Source organism: Hippocampus bargibanti, linkage group LG02 (assembly GCF_051943395.1).
Source record: "Hippocampus bargibanti isolate YZ-2025 linkage group LG02, ASM5194339v1, whole genome shotgun sequence".
Lineage (NCBI taxonomy): Eukaryota > Metazoa > Chordata > Actinopteri > Syngnathiformes > Syngnathidae > Hippocampus > Hippocampus bargibanti.
Genome location: NC_142735.1, coordinates 8,080,001 through 8,094,049, shown reverse-complemented (window position 1 = coordinate 8,094,049; position 14,049 = coordinate 8,080,001). Strand labels below are relative to the sequence as shown.

Genomic DNA, 14,049 nt, shown 5'->3' with positions numbered 1-14,049 from the left:
CAAGACAGACAAATCAATAGCATCAATATTTCCACATTGTAGCCTTTATAAGCAACAGATATGAACACCAACAGTGCAGCAACACACACAGACAGACAATCTAACTATTTACTCTACGGCAAATATTACTGCAGCTCACTAAGTCACATGTAGTCCTAAAACACGTCTTCATTACTCTGCCGGACTATATTTTACTGCTCATCAGTGGCAAAGTGACACACGCTACTCAACCACAGAAAATTTAATCCTATGACTCTAATGTGTCCTTAAGAGTTTTGAAAGGCGGTTATAAAATGAGATGTATTATTATAAGGAACCGGCATGATGCACAAGATGTGTTTTCCTTCGATTCTATTTAATTATGCTATTACTATAGCTGTGTTTATAAAGTGCAATATAATAGCAAACGATTTTCCTTCAGAAAAAAAAAACAATTATTTTTTTTGTAGGGAGGCTACAAGAGATTACTGTGTTCTCTGGTGCATTAGCTGCACTGGAGTATAAATTGCACCCCCAATGAATGGTGGATTTTTCCATATAGTATACTGTATAAGGTGCAATGAATGAAAAACGTTTTTCAAATATAATACAGTAAAGTCTTGTTATATCGATAGTACCGCTTATTACGATACTATTTCTATGAACGCAAGGAGAAAATTACATGCGCGCAGGATCGGATATATCGATAGTCCGGTTATATCGATATTTTTTCGGACCCCTGAGAATATCGATATAACGAGACTTTACTGTATATGAATATATGAAAGTTTTCCAAATATAAGGATCTAAAGTAGAAACTGGGGTTACGCACTACTTCTGCAGGTGGAAATTGGGTTGGTGGCTGCTGACAGTAGTTGCCAGACCTGTTGTAACTCAATATTACTTCACATATAAAGTGCACCTGCGTATAAGGTGCAGGTTCATCTTTTGAAGAAAATCAAGGCTTTTGGGTGCACCTTATACACCACAAAATATGGTAATGGCATTTACACTCCTTTCAAGATTCATTCGTTTGTTCGCCCGCGCGCTCGTTCGCTCACTCACTCACTCATTCATTTTCCGTTCGGCTTTATCCTAACTAGGGTGCTGCAGCCTAACCCAGCCATCTTCGGGCAGTAGGTTGGTCACCCCATCCGAACTGATTTGCAGCGAATCGCAGGGCACACAGAGATAAATGAGCATCCACGCTCACGCTGACACCTCGGGACAGTTTGGAGTCTTCAATCAGCCTGCCATGCATGTTTTTTGGTATATGTGGGAGGAAACCGGAGGACCTGGGGAAAACCCACGCGGGCCTGGGGAGAACATGCAAACTCCACACACTCCACTAACCACTAGATCACTAGGCCGCCCTCCTTTCAATATGATTACTTAAATAACATTTGAGCAAGACGAGCCTATGGCAAGGGCCCAAAGAATTACAAATACTTCTTGATAAAGACGTATTAGAGTTCTACACACCTCTGAATAATACACATTATATTGTGAAGTTATAACCCTTTTTTTGTAAAGACAAAATATTTGACATTTGATCTGTTTTCCCTATGACTACACACATGCAGTTTTTTATTGATATTCTATCCAAAGCTGGCATTTGCTGCACAGAATAAAAGAGAGAAAACAAGCAGCCCTTGAGCCTCATTCATTTTTTTATCACTCAACACACTAGCTCGCAGCTCAGTTTATGACAATGCAGCAGGTTTGCTTATGTGAGCTTTTGGCAGCACGTCTGCCCATTTGGCGCCCCTCTTATTTGCTGATGTCACGGCCCCTTTAACCTTAATTCATATGCAACACCCCACTGATGACCCACTGGGACACAACCCTGATCAGACAGACACATTGGATAGATGCCACGGTGATTGATGCCGCATACGCTCACCCAACGGCCCCCCATCATCATTCCTCCATCCTTCCACCCCTCTACAATCCATCATAGCCACTTGTCCACACACTGTTTGCTCGTTGGGTCTACTTCCACAAAGCCTTACACCAGGAAGGGTCGTCATGGCCGAAGATGCACACTGTGATGAAACTAAGACGTCTCCTAGACCTTTCAGTGTTGCCGTTGCCTCTTTATTGCTCATATTAGCATTGTTTAGCTCACCTGGTTGTAATCCACGTCTTCCTGACAGAATGTTCATTGTGCTCCCCCAATAGATCTATTCCCGTGCTCCTTCAGCCAATAAATCTTTAGCCGATAAAATTGTTGCTCCACTCGGCTCGGGAGGGCAGTAATGAGAGGTGATGCTGGTCTCATTGCAGTGAATACACCAGGATGTCTGTCTGAGGTCTTGCCTTTTGGCTACGTTTACACAACGAACTCTGTGGCCCACGGCAGTCCCGTTTTGCGCTATGGGATTTGGACCTTTTTAAAAAATAAATAGATCCTATTATTACGTTTTTCCCGTGTCCTGCTAACTTTTCCAACGTCTGGCATGGGGTTGTGACAGTTAGGCATTAAAGGCCTCTTTTGGAAAATAAATTTGTTATCTTTTCATTTTTTTACTGTGTGATTCAATCCAAGAAATAACACTGAATTAGAAAATGTTAGTTTTGTGGGTTTTATTGGCCAAAAATGCCAAAATAAAGCCATATAATTTGATATATGCAATATATTATTGAGCAATAGTTGGAAATTGTTAAATTAGACAACGTCTTGAGAAGTTTCAATACTTATGCATGAATGCATCTTAAATTATTTCCAAAAGCAAGTGAGGTGGACACAAGTGTCCAACATCCCATGAATTAACTCATTCTCTGCTAGACAGCTGCAAACATGTGTCCACTCCAGAGCCAAGGTTTTTGTCATTTATATATATATATACAGTAAAGTCTCGTTATATCGATACTCAAGGGAGTCGGAAAAAATATCGATATAACCGGGACTATCGATATATCCGATCCTGCGCCGAACTGCATTAAACAAAAGCCGCCAAAAGAGGGCAGCCAACCGCCATATAAGAAACGGAGCTGGCCATTAGCTGGCCATTCCCTTTTTTGTTCCCCCAATGTTGCCTCAAAATGGCACATATAATTCTTTAATGATTGTAAACATGTATGCTTTAATCTTCAGAACTACAGTGTATTTGAAACATATTCATAACTGGATGTGTAACAAGAAAGCATATTATCCGAATCTGAAGCCATTGTTTGGATTCACAAGCAATGCAAGACGTCTTGGCGTGAAGTCATTTTTATTTGCATTTGAATAAAAAGTGACATTGGCTGTCCTTTAATACACAGTATGGAATGTTAATAATTTTCAAAATCATCGCGCTTCAGCAGACAAAACAAGAAACATTGTTGCAAAAAACGATTGCATTCATATACAGTACAGTGGGCATGTACATAACACAACAGGGAAACTGCAACGCTTACATCTTACTGTATTATGTATACAATTTAAAAAAGTCATCAATCTTCTTCTGCTTCCCATTTTTACCTTTTAACACAAACACTTCAATCTCGTCTGCTACACACGAGCTAGCGTCTGAAAATGAAAATGGCTCTGCTACACGGGTGCTGGGCACGTAACCAAGACACGTGACCAAGTTGACCAATGGCGCGACCGATGGCGTGTCACGTGACAAAGTCACACGGCCAAGTCGACCAATAGCGCGACCGATGGCGGCTCATGTGACCAAGTCGACCAATGGCGCAACCGATGGCGGCTCACGTAACAAGACACGTGACCAAGTTGACCAATGGCGCGACGGATATATCGATATAAACAACAAAAATGGCCGGCGGGGGATGAAAAGGAGCACCGTAATAACCGGATTATCGTAATAACCGGGTATCGTACTAAACGGTACTAATTATACATAAAAAGACTAGAAATGTGCAAGGGAAATGAAAATAGTATCGTAATAAGCGGTACTATCGATATAACCGATATCGATATAACGAGACACACACGCACACACACACACACACACACACACACACACACACACACACACACACACACACACACACACACACACACACACACACACACATATATACATATCAGTGCCCCACATGCTTTCCAAATCAGTGTGATGTGAAATGATCAAGAGCAGGAGGAACAGCAGGACATAAGCTTACACGCTCTTTCATGCCCACCCGCAATCGCTCTCTTGTGCCCCTCCATCTTTCTCCCCCTTGAGCTGATCCTGTCAACTATGTAACAAAATATGACAAGTGCTGACATGCGGGTGTTGTGTGCCTCCCATCTAATTATCAACCCGCCTCCACCATACACACTTCTTTCCTGATTTAGCCTTTCATGTCCCACCAAATGACTGCAATTGGGTCAGAAAGTTTGTGAGTGTAACACACAAGTGGATTTTCACTGCCTTAAAAAAAACAACCCAGTCCTGGACCATGATAAAAAATAGCTTGTCCTGTTCATGATAATTACTCTCACTTCCATTTTGGAGGTCAACTAAAAATACCGTTTACATCGATCAATGTTGTCTTTTTTGGGGGATAGGCGGAAACCATCCTTCTTTCAATGTGACATGTTGATGCCAAGGAACTATGATTAAGTGATTTGAGAAACCTCATGTGGTTTGTTGCTGTCATTTTGTGCTTTTGATTGATGGTGAGTATAGTTTTGCATTTTTGATTGTTGCAGTGCTGATGACCATTTTGTGTTTGGGAGCCTTTTACTGAGGGAGTTGCTTGTTCTGTAGCCACAAGGGGACATAAGTCTTCTTGTGCCAGTGCCAAGCCCGGATAAATACAGAGGGTTGTGTCAGGAAGGGCATCTGACGTAAAAGCTTGGCCAAAACAAACATGCGAATCAAACCTCTGAAGATGGAGGACACTGATTCGCTGTGGGGACCCCTTGAAGGGAAAAGCCGAAAGGAAAAGAATATTGACAATTACAAAGCTTCGAGTCAAAGTCAAAGTCAAAGTCAGCTTTATTGTCAAATATGCTAATATGCATGACATACAGCACAGATGAAATGACACACACACACAGATGAAGCTTTTGGTCTTGGCCTCAGTGACTCATTCCTTTTCGCTCTCAATCTTTCGCTTCAGGTAGCTGTCAATTCGGAATTCTATGAATCATTTTTTAAAAAAAAGCTGTTTTCTCTCTCGTCTCTCTCTCTCTCCCCCCCCCCCCCTCTCTCTCTCTCTCTCTCGCTCTCTCTGTCTCTCTTGCCAGAATACATTTTAATGAAGGAAGCAGCCACAGCCAAAAGCTCTTTACTTTTAGGTTAAAACATCCCCTAAACACCAACTTCATGATGAGATGAAAAGTTGCATTTGAAGACAACAAACACTTGAGGTGCGTTTGAGTTTTTAAATCTTTTTCCACTAGCATAACTTCTCACAATACAAATATGAGACTAATTTTTCACAAAAGTTTTTGACAAGCCTCAAAGAACTGTTAGATTGACTATTTTTGGGTGTTTTTTTACTTGCTCTTTTTCCAGTTTCATCTTCTCTGCCTCTTGTCACCATTTTGTTCATCCATTCAATGCAAAGTACCCTCAGTTGCCTGTGGCTCTAAAAACATGAAACGATTTGCATTCAAATTCAGAGTGGGTGTATTTTCCCCAACCACAAGTATTTCCAGTGTTTCAGGCAAATTCATACATTTTGTGCTTAAGAATGACTGAAAGTGCTATAACGTCCAATTTTCTTGATGAATAAAGTGTTCACTTTATGCCTCATATTTGAGGGTTAATCACGGCCATTTTTGTGAATTTTTATCAGCGTGCTTTTAATTCCATTTAAGTGATCTACAATTACTGACCCTTTTGTTGTGTGCTTGCATTTAGTTAAATTCTTTCTTCACATTTGTATATGCACGTGTGTGTTTCTTTGCTTTTAATTAAGCATAGTAAAAATGTGAAAAGAGTCTTCTGGCACATTCAACATAAGACAAACTAATCGGCTTTTTGGAAAGACACATTGTTTGACTGCTAAAGGACAAAAGTACCGGGACAATTCTTCTATCCCTAATCGAAGGGGCTATTAACGTGAAAAAAAACATCACACACAGTACAACAGCCTGCTATAAATGTGTGTATATATGTGTGCTATAAATGTGGATATACATCCTATTATAGTGGAACAGTGATCAACTGGTTAGCACATCCACCTCACAGTGCTGAGTTTATGGGTTCCAATCTGGGCCCTGGGATTTCTGTGTGAAGCTTGCATGTTCACCCCATGCGTGGATTTTGTTCTGGATACTCTGGTTCCCTTCCAAATTCCAAAAACATGCATTCTAAATTGCCTTTTGGTGCGAAGATGAGCGCAGATGATTATCAATGTGTGCACTGTCATTGGCCGACAACTGGGTGTTCAGGGTGCACTGTATACCCCACCTTGTGCTCAAAGACAGCTGGGAAAGACTCCAGCACAGCGTGCGAAGCTCGTGTGTATAAGTGGGTCGTATTAATATATGTGTCGTATTGTTTGACAAATATTCATGTGTATATGTTTGACGAAAGTGATATTTATTTATTTATTTATTTATTTATTTATTCCACTGGGACAATGCACATTGGTCAACACAAGATGTGTAAATGCCCGGATTTAGCCTAAATGCTAGTTTTCAGCCGTAGTCTCAAGGCATGTTTCTAAAATAGCTCAATCAGCCTGCCATGCATGGCATTATACTTGCTCTGAGTAAACGTCCACTTTGAGTAGCGCACAATAGTGGCTTCTTGTGAAGTGACTGTGGTTGGGTGAAAAAAAAATATATATATATATATATATATATATATATATATATATATATATATATACCAATGTGACGGGTGTCACAACAGTGACTGTCTTCATCTCCACGATGCTGCCGTATCAATGAAGACGAGACGCGTGGATGTGTCTTTTTATTTCTTTTATTTCTGCAACACAGTATGGCAGAAGGGATGGGTGAAGTCGCATGGGTTTCGTCTTGTGATTAACCTGAATCTCCTCGAGATTGTTCTCAAATGCAAAACATTGTAGATAACAAAACAGAATTAACAACATGTGATCGTATAGTGGTTATTTACAGAAAAAGAGAATACAACACAAGTTCACTGTTATTTACAAGATGTCCCTGAACGCATCATGGGCGGAGACTCGGCAGAACACGCGGTGCGCTTGTAATGGCTGGCGCACAGTTCAACCAGCCACGGACACTCACGGGCAAATGAAACACGACACAAGAAACTAAATATTGTTCAATAAAAACGAAATGAAACAATTATTACCTGCAACACAGTATGGTCTCACAGTATCTCCACTGTGAGACTAATAAAGGCATATCCAATCCAATCCAATATATATATATATATATATATATATATATATATGTATATATATATATATATATATATATATATATATATATATGTATGTATATATACATGTATGTATGTATGTATATATACATGTATGTATGTATGTATGTATGTATATATTGGCCTAATAATGGGTCATACCTCAAAAATCTCCCCGATGGTTCCTCCCAGCTCATGGTGGTCATCTATTTTCTGCTGGCAGGCACATGCGTTTCCTTCTCCAGATGCCTGCAATTAGCGTTTGGCTTTGCAATTATCATACAGCATGTTTGTTCACATTGTATACCCGGTGTTTTGTAAAGCTTTTTGATCACTGGATTTTGTATGATGTGTACACACATTGACTCGGTGCTTATGTGCATTTCTGTGCACTGCCCACAGATGGTTGGGTGAGGATATCGCTCTCCACTGAGATACTCCGAATGGTGAATCACCGGAGAAGGCCAAGTAGAGCAAACTGGGGACCAGTTATGTCTGTGTTGTTTTCATTGCTGTTATCAGAGCAGTTTGTGGAGTTTAGGAAGAATTTTGAAGCTTGTTACGGGATTAGTGTAAATCTCTTGCCACATAGCCAAATGGGGCTAGTTCAGTTTATATTATGCTTGCCTTGGCGAATGCAAAGTCACCAATTTAAGTCCCACTGGTTAAGAAAACTATGGAAATGGTGAGTTTGAGATAGAGACACGTTTGCTTCCTGCCAATGTGCTTTTGAGCAAGGAAATAAATCATGCAAAAAACAGCAAAACATATATGTAAAGCCATTATTGGTGAGTCATTTTACACATCTCTAAATTCAAATTACTGTATATTCCCATGTGTGAGGCACATTACCAATGAATGGTGTATTTTCAAACATTTTCCATATATAAGGCACACCGGACTATCAGGCGAACCATCAATGAATGAGGAAATTTTTCCAAACATCATACTGTATATAAATACACAAACATTTTCCAACCATAGGGCACACCACATTATGAGGCGCTACAGGAGAGGCTCGGACTATGCACTGCTTCTTCTACGAGTGGAAATGCAGTCAGTGGCTGCTGACTGTCATTGTGAGACCTTTTGTGGCTCAATTACTTCATTTATAAGGAGCACCTGCGTATCTGGCGAAGGGTTATCTTTTGAAGAAAATCAAGGCTTTTGAGTGCCCCTTATGAACCGCAAAATATGGTAGTTCGTTTTTTTTTCATTTTCTTTGTGAAGGAGAGGAGTTTCTTATTTTAGAAATGAAAACAAGTGATGTGACAAACAAAATGAGCAATTAGAACAGTCTATGACGTGTCTAGAAACGGAAAAGAGCATGGGAATTAGCAATATTTACACACATCCACATAATAAGCACACAATATGGATCTTTGATTGATTTTTTTAACTTTGACTGATTTTTCTCAACTTTTCTTTCTTTTCTGTGCTTCTGTTTCCCCTTTTCTTTCATCCATTTCATTACTTTCATTCCTACCTTCTTCATTCTTGCTTTTTTTCATCTTATAAAACTCTTAACACATCCTATCATCATCTTCTCCACCTGCTTCCTGGGAACCAGAGAAAGGTAATTTTAACTTTGTTTCATAATCATGGATTAGCAATTTGCCATAGAAAACAGATTTGTGGATGGGGGGAATGTGTGGATGTGTGTGTGTCGGGGTTGTGTGTGTGTCGGGGTTCTAAAGCAGCAGGATCTTATTTTCAACCAATAATTTTGTTGGGGATGTATTGTTCCCTGTTTTTTCAGACCGATTGCAAGTACTGACATTCAAATACTTTACTATTCCAAATACTGGGTCTTATACATGACATTGATATGCAATAGTAATTGTTCTATTTTAAAGAATGATTGTCAAAAAACATGGCATATATTTCACTCAAACGTGACATATTTTAAGATAACTTGTCATTTTAACATGATAATGCTAACATAATTCATCCTACAAAACAAAATAATACAAAATGAGTTATGCAATTTACAACAGATTCCTTTCTTACAGACAGTGTTTTTTAGGTGTTCAATTACCTGAAATGTTTCGGCGTATACTTCTGCACCCTGTCTGTCAGAAAAGAATCTGTCGTAAATTAGATATCAAGTAGACAGGATGTACTTAATACAACTAAAATGAGTTATGTCAACTGTGATCAGTGTGTTTTAACTATTCCAAAACATATTTTATTTTGGTTAGGATTTCCTATCAAATTACTGTGCATGAAAGAACACACAACACATTCACTTTGATTTACAGAGTACTGTCTACCTGAACGTAGCTCTTGCAGCTGTTTCCTGACTCCAAGGAGTCAAATGACTGATGTCTTCAGTGAATAGCAAACCAACCTGAATTACTTGGCAAAAGGGTGACAGGTGAAAAAATGTGAAAACATGCAAGATACAATGAGCGAGCTGCTTCAGTCATCTCACATTTCGACACAGTTCCATCTGCACAACACATAAACGACTGCAAATTAGGTCAATGTGGAAAAAGTATGTTGATGCTACTGCCTTGGAAGGTATAGACAAGCTGCTGATGTGTTCTCATCACAGACTGAATCTGATGTATTTTTTTTTTTTCTTATTTTTTTTTTTAAATAAGAAAAATGAATAAATCGATCCTGCTTCCATGAGGCATTGAAAAGATTGCTTATTTCACGCCTGGCAGTATAGCAACAACAATTGAACGTTTAAAAAGTAGCAGCCATCCAACATGGCCACAGCTGATGTTTGATTGAAAAATTAATGTTTTTTGTTTTTTAATGAGTTCTCCTCCCCACGGCAGACCATTGTGATATCACAAATCAAACATTTGTAGTGGAAGCGGAAAGGTGGCTCATTGCCTCGTTGACACCCCCTTGGTTGCATACACACCTCACGCACGCCACATCGCACTTTCTCCTTTGGCCGCAGGCGTGGAGCATTATCAACCCTGCGTGTGTTAGCACAATTAAGCAACATCATAGCCTGGATAATGGACTCATAAACACAAATGCTTTTTGTGATAAATACTGGCTGGGGTTGATGATGCAGGCAATACATTGAGTGATTTTCTCTCAACATCACATTTATTTTGTATTTGACAAGGATGGAACTGCAGTCCAAGTACAGTATACGTATATATATTCATTGGTGACGCCACTGAGATATTTTCTCTCAACAAACTGGCTGGGATCATCTTTTCTTCCATAGCACAATTAGTTATAAGACAGGAGATCCCAGGCTGAATCCAAAAATGAAATTTCTGTGTTGAATGTTTTGAAGTAATTTGTGCTTTTATTGTGTTTAAGCATTGTGTAGTTATGCTGTTTTATATATATCTTGAAGTGATACAAGATTTTTGATGCTGGTGCATAGTGTAATTTGATTAACTCATTCACTGCCAGACGTGCAAAAATGTGTCCACTCCAGTGCCAGGGTTTTTATCAGTGTCACTTGAATTCCAGGACCCACAAAATATTGAATTTTAGGACTGCATGAACATTCAATGCAAATTAAGAAACCTTAGCCCCTCTTCTTTCATGATAAAAAAGACTTATTTCTTAAATTAGATGGGTCCGGAGTTATATGAGCTTGAAATGAGGGTGGCTGTCCAAAACACAATGAAATAGATACATATTGCTTTAAATCAGTGGTCCCAAACTCGCGGCCCGCGGGCCAACTGCGGCCCCAAAATAATATTTTGCGGCCCGCCTTGATATGAAAGATTAATGTTAGTGCATGATTCATACGAATGACACTTGTGTGTGAAGCTGAACAAGTCGGCAAGATAAGCCATGTTTAGGACAGTTCATGTTCAATATTTTATTTATGTGAAGAAAGCTAAAGGTTAAAGAACTGTTAATACAGACATTTGACACTTTATTAAAATAATTAGTTTTCCTGTGGTTTTCTCAGTCGTCTGTATCTGCCTTACGATCATTACATTTATTTTTATTTATTTATTACTGGTCAATTTATTTTTTATTCATTTAATTAATTTTTTTGTGTGTGTTAAAAATAAAGATTTTGGGAACATTGGAATGTTTTATCTATGCTTTTCTTGTGGAAATCATGATGCGGCCCAGCCTCACCCAGACTGCCTCCAGCGGCCCACGGGTAAATTGAGTTTGAGACCCCTGCTTTAAATAGTGCTTTAATAACCGCTGAAGCTGAAACAAAGTGCTAACATGGAAAAAGGGGAAATGCTGCATCCTTGTGGAAGGGAAAAACATAGCCGCTTTATCGGCATCCAAGGAAGAAAAAACAAAGCCCGAACAAATTCGGGATCGGCGCTCTACCTCATATTTTCAATTGCCAAATAAATTTGTGAATGGCAGTGAATGACTTTAAGTTCTCTTTGTGACATAATTGCTCCATGCATATTTTTGTAGATTGTATTTTAATGATAAAGATGACACCTTAAGCCATTGCCCTCACTCCTCACCACCAGTTCTGTGGTCCCACTGGTCTGAGTATTTAAGACTGAAATAGCCAAAGCCAATCAGGTTGATCGCTATTCTAATAGAACACCATTTTATTTTCATACTCTCATCCCAAACGGTGTTGCCTTCATTGCTCCACTGAGCATTATTCTCTGGTGACGGCAGCATCCAGCTAATTGAACGCCCTGTAAATTGACAGGTTGGTCAATGAGATGCCAAGAAGACTTTTTTGATTGCAAGAGTTAAATGTAGAGCGCAGTAGTGACTTCTACCTCTGGATCAATTGGTTCAACCTGCACATTTATTTGATTATTGAGCTTCACCGCATGCCCTTTCCATTTAACTGTTTTTCAGTCTTTGATGGGAAAACATCTCATTGTTAAGGCGCGGGGACTCTGGTTCTTGGAGAGCCATATTCGGCCTGCTTCAAATCCCTTCCTTACTTCACAATGCTGGATTCAAACTGCTCATGGGCAAGCTCTGTAGAGGCCTAAACGGATCATGGCTCCAAACCCTGACTTTTATTTTGGAAGAATCTTTTGAACCATCTTTTGGCATATGGAATTCTTTCAGAAAGCACAAAAACAGTGCATAGAGAAGACAGCCCCCACCCCGTCCATGCTTCACTCCCTCAAAAATATCTATGCAGTAAAATAAATAGTGGAGGAAAATTCAGGACTCGTACAACAGCGGTGGAAAACTACACATTTGTTCTCACTTTTCCTCTCGCCACACCTTAAATTTATGAGGCTTTACAAAAATAGATTCTTTGCCTCTCAGGAATTCCAGCCACCAGAGGGTATCACAAGTAAATCAAACGAACAAAAGCTGTTTTTTAGTTGCCAAAGGCAAAAAGAGCGTCTCTGGTGGAGTTATTTGGTATTTGAGGCCTTTTTTTTGTTGCAAAGTAGTTTTATCCTGAAGAAGGAATGTATTGTGGCATTATGTTTTATGAAATAATTCTAAAATGCATTACTTTCAAATTTTACATGCTAAGGCCTCTTTACAGTTGCAAAATTAGGTGCTTGTACCGTCCTAGGGTGTTGGTAACACTATCTTGAGTAATTAATTTTCAGTTGTTCATCAATTATTGAGGAGAACTATAGCAGTCTTTTGTTGTGAAACAAACCAAAGTAATAATGACTTCTGAATCAAGTTTGGAGGCAATCGAAGATTGGGGTAACGTACACACACATTTACACAATGTTTACACAAGTCTTGTTACAAGCCAATAGGATCAATTTAAAACGGAGATTTGAACAGGGCCAGGAATTGAAATTAGTTTGAAAGCTATAGGCTGAGCAAATCGCACAGAGAAAATGTGGAATATAAATTGGCCATGAATCCAAATATTGGCACACAGCTAAACACCCTCAAGGTGAAGCGTTTCTTCTCACTATGCATTCATGTTGACAAGAAGTAATACCTTCAGGCGAAAGAGAAAGGCAATAGTCACCAGACTGCTGATCAAATGAGATGGACCATATAGTAAGAGGATGCAATCATGCTAATAAGGCTCATGTGTTTTGTTTTTCTGTTTTCGTTCCTTTCATCACTTTGCTGCTGTGAAATGTAAATTTCTCCACTGTGAGACTAATAAAGGCATATCCAATATCCAATAATAGGTAAAAAAAATATACAGTAAATAAATAACTCAAAAACATCTTCTTTCAACTGGCATTGATTTTTCTTTCTTTTCTTCTCTATACGTCCTCTTTGCTCTACTGTTAACTTGGTTCTGTTATTAAATTGTCACATGAACAAGACCCATGGAAACATTTGCAGGCTAATAAATGAGACGTTCAGACATTAAATGCCCTTGTAAAATGTCCTCTTTTCTCTCATAATATTTTTTTTTGTTCAAAAATATTTCTTGAGATTGAGAATGCTTTTATGTATAATTTAACTGAATCATTGTTGTTTTTGTTTGTTTGTTTTTTTAATAGCTATATATATATATATATATATATATATATATGTATGTATGTATGTATGTATGTATGTATGTATATATATATATATATATATATATATATATATATATATATATATATATATATATATATATATATATATATATATATATATATATATATATATATATATATATATATATATATCTTCTTCTTTTCCTTTCGACTTTTCCCACAAATGTAGCCACAAGGGGGCACAAGCCAGTGTCTTGTTGTGCCGGTCCCAAGCCATATATTTAAGCGCACAGAACTAATGTAGAAATGGTACATAATGGTAGAGTAGCTAACTAATCTTCAGTATACATTTTTTGGTAGAATATCTCTGCCTCCAGTACTGTATTTTAATGTTTTCCATTGTGTGGTATTTG

At 38.6% G+C, this 14,049-nt stretch overlaps 1 protein-coding gene across 5 annotated transcripts in view; it reads left to right on the top strand.

Annotated features, from left to right (window-relative positions):
- Window positions 1-14,049, top strand: part of LOC148901429 (amyloid beta precursor protein binding family B member 2-like) — a 37,995-nt gene that overhangs the window by 16,883 nt on the left and 7,063 nt on the right. The gene's annotated exons all lie outside the window — the stretch shown is intronic.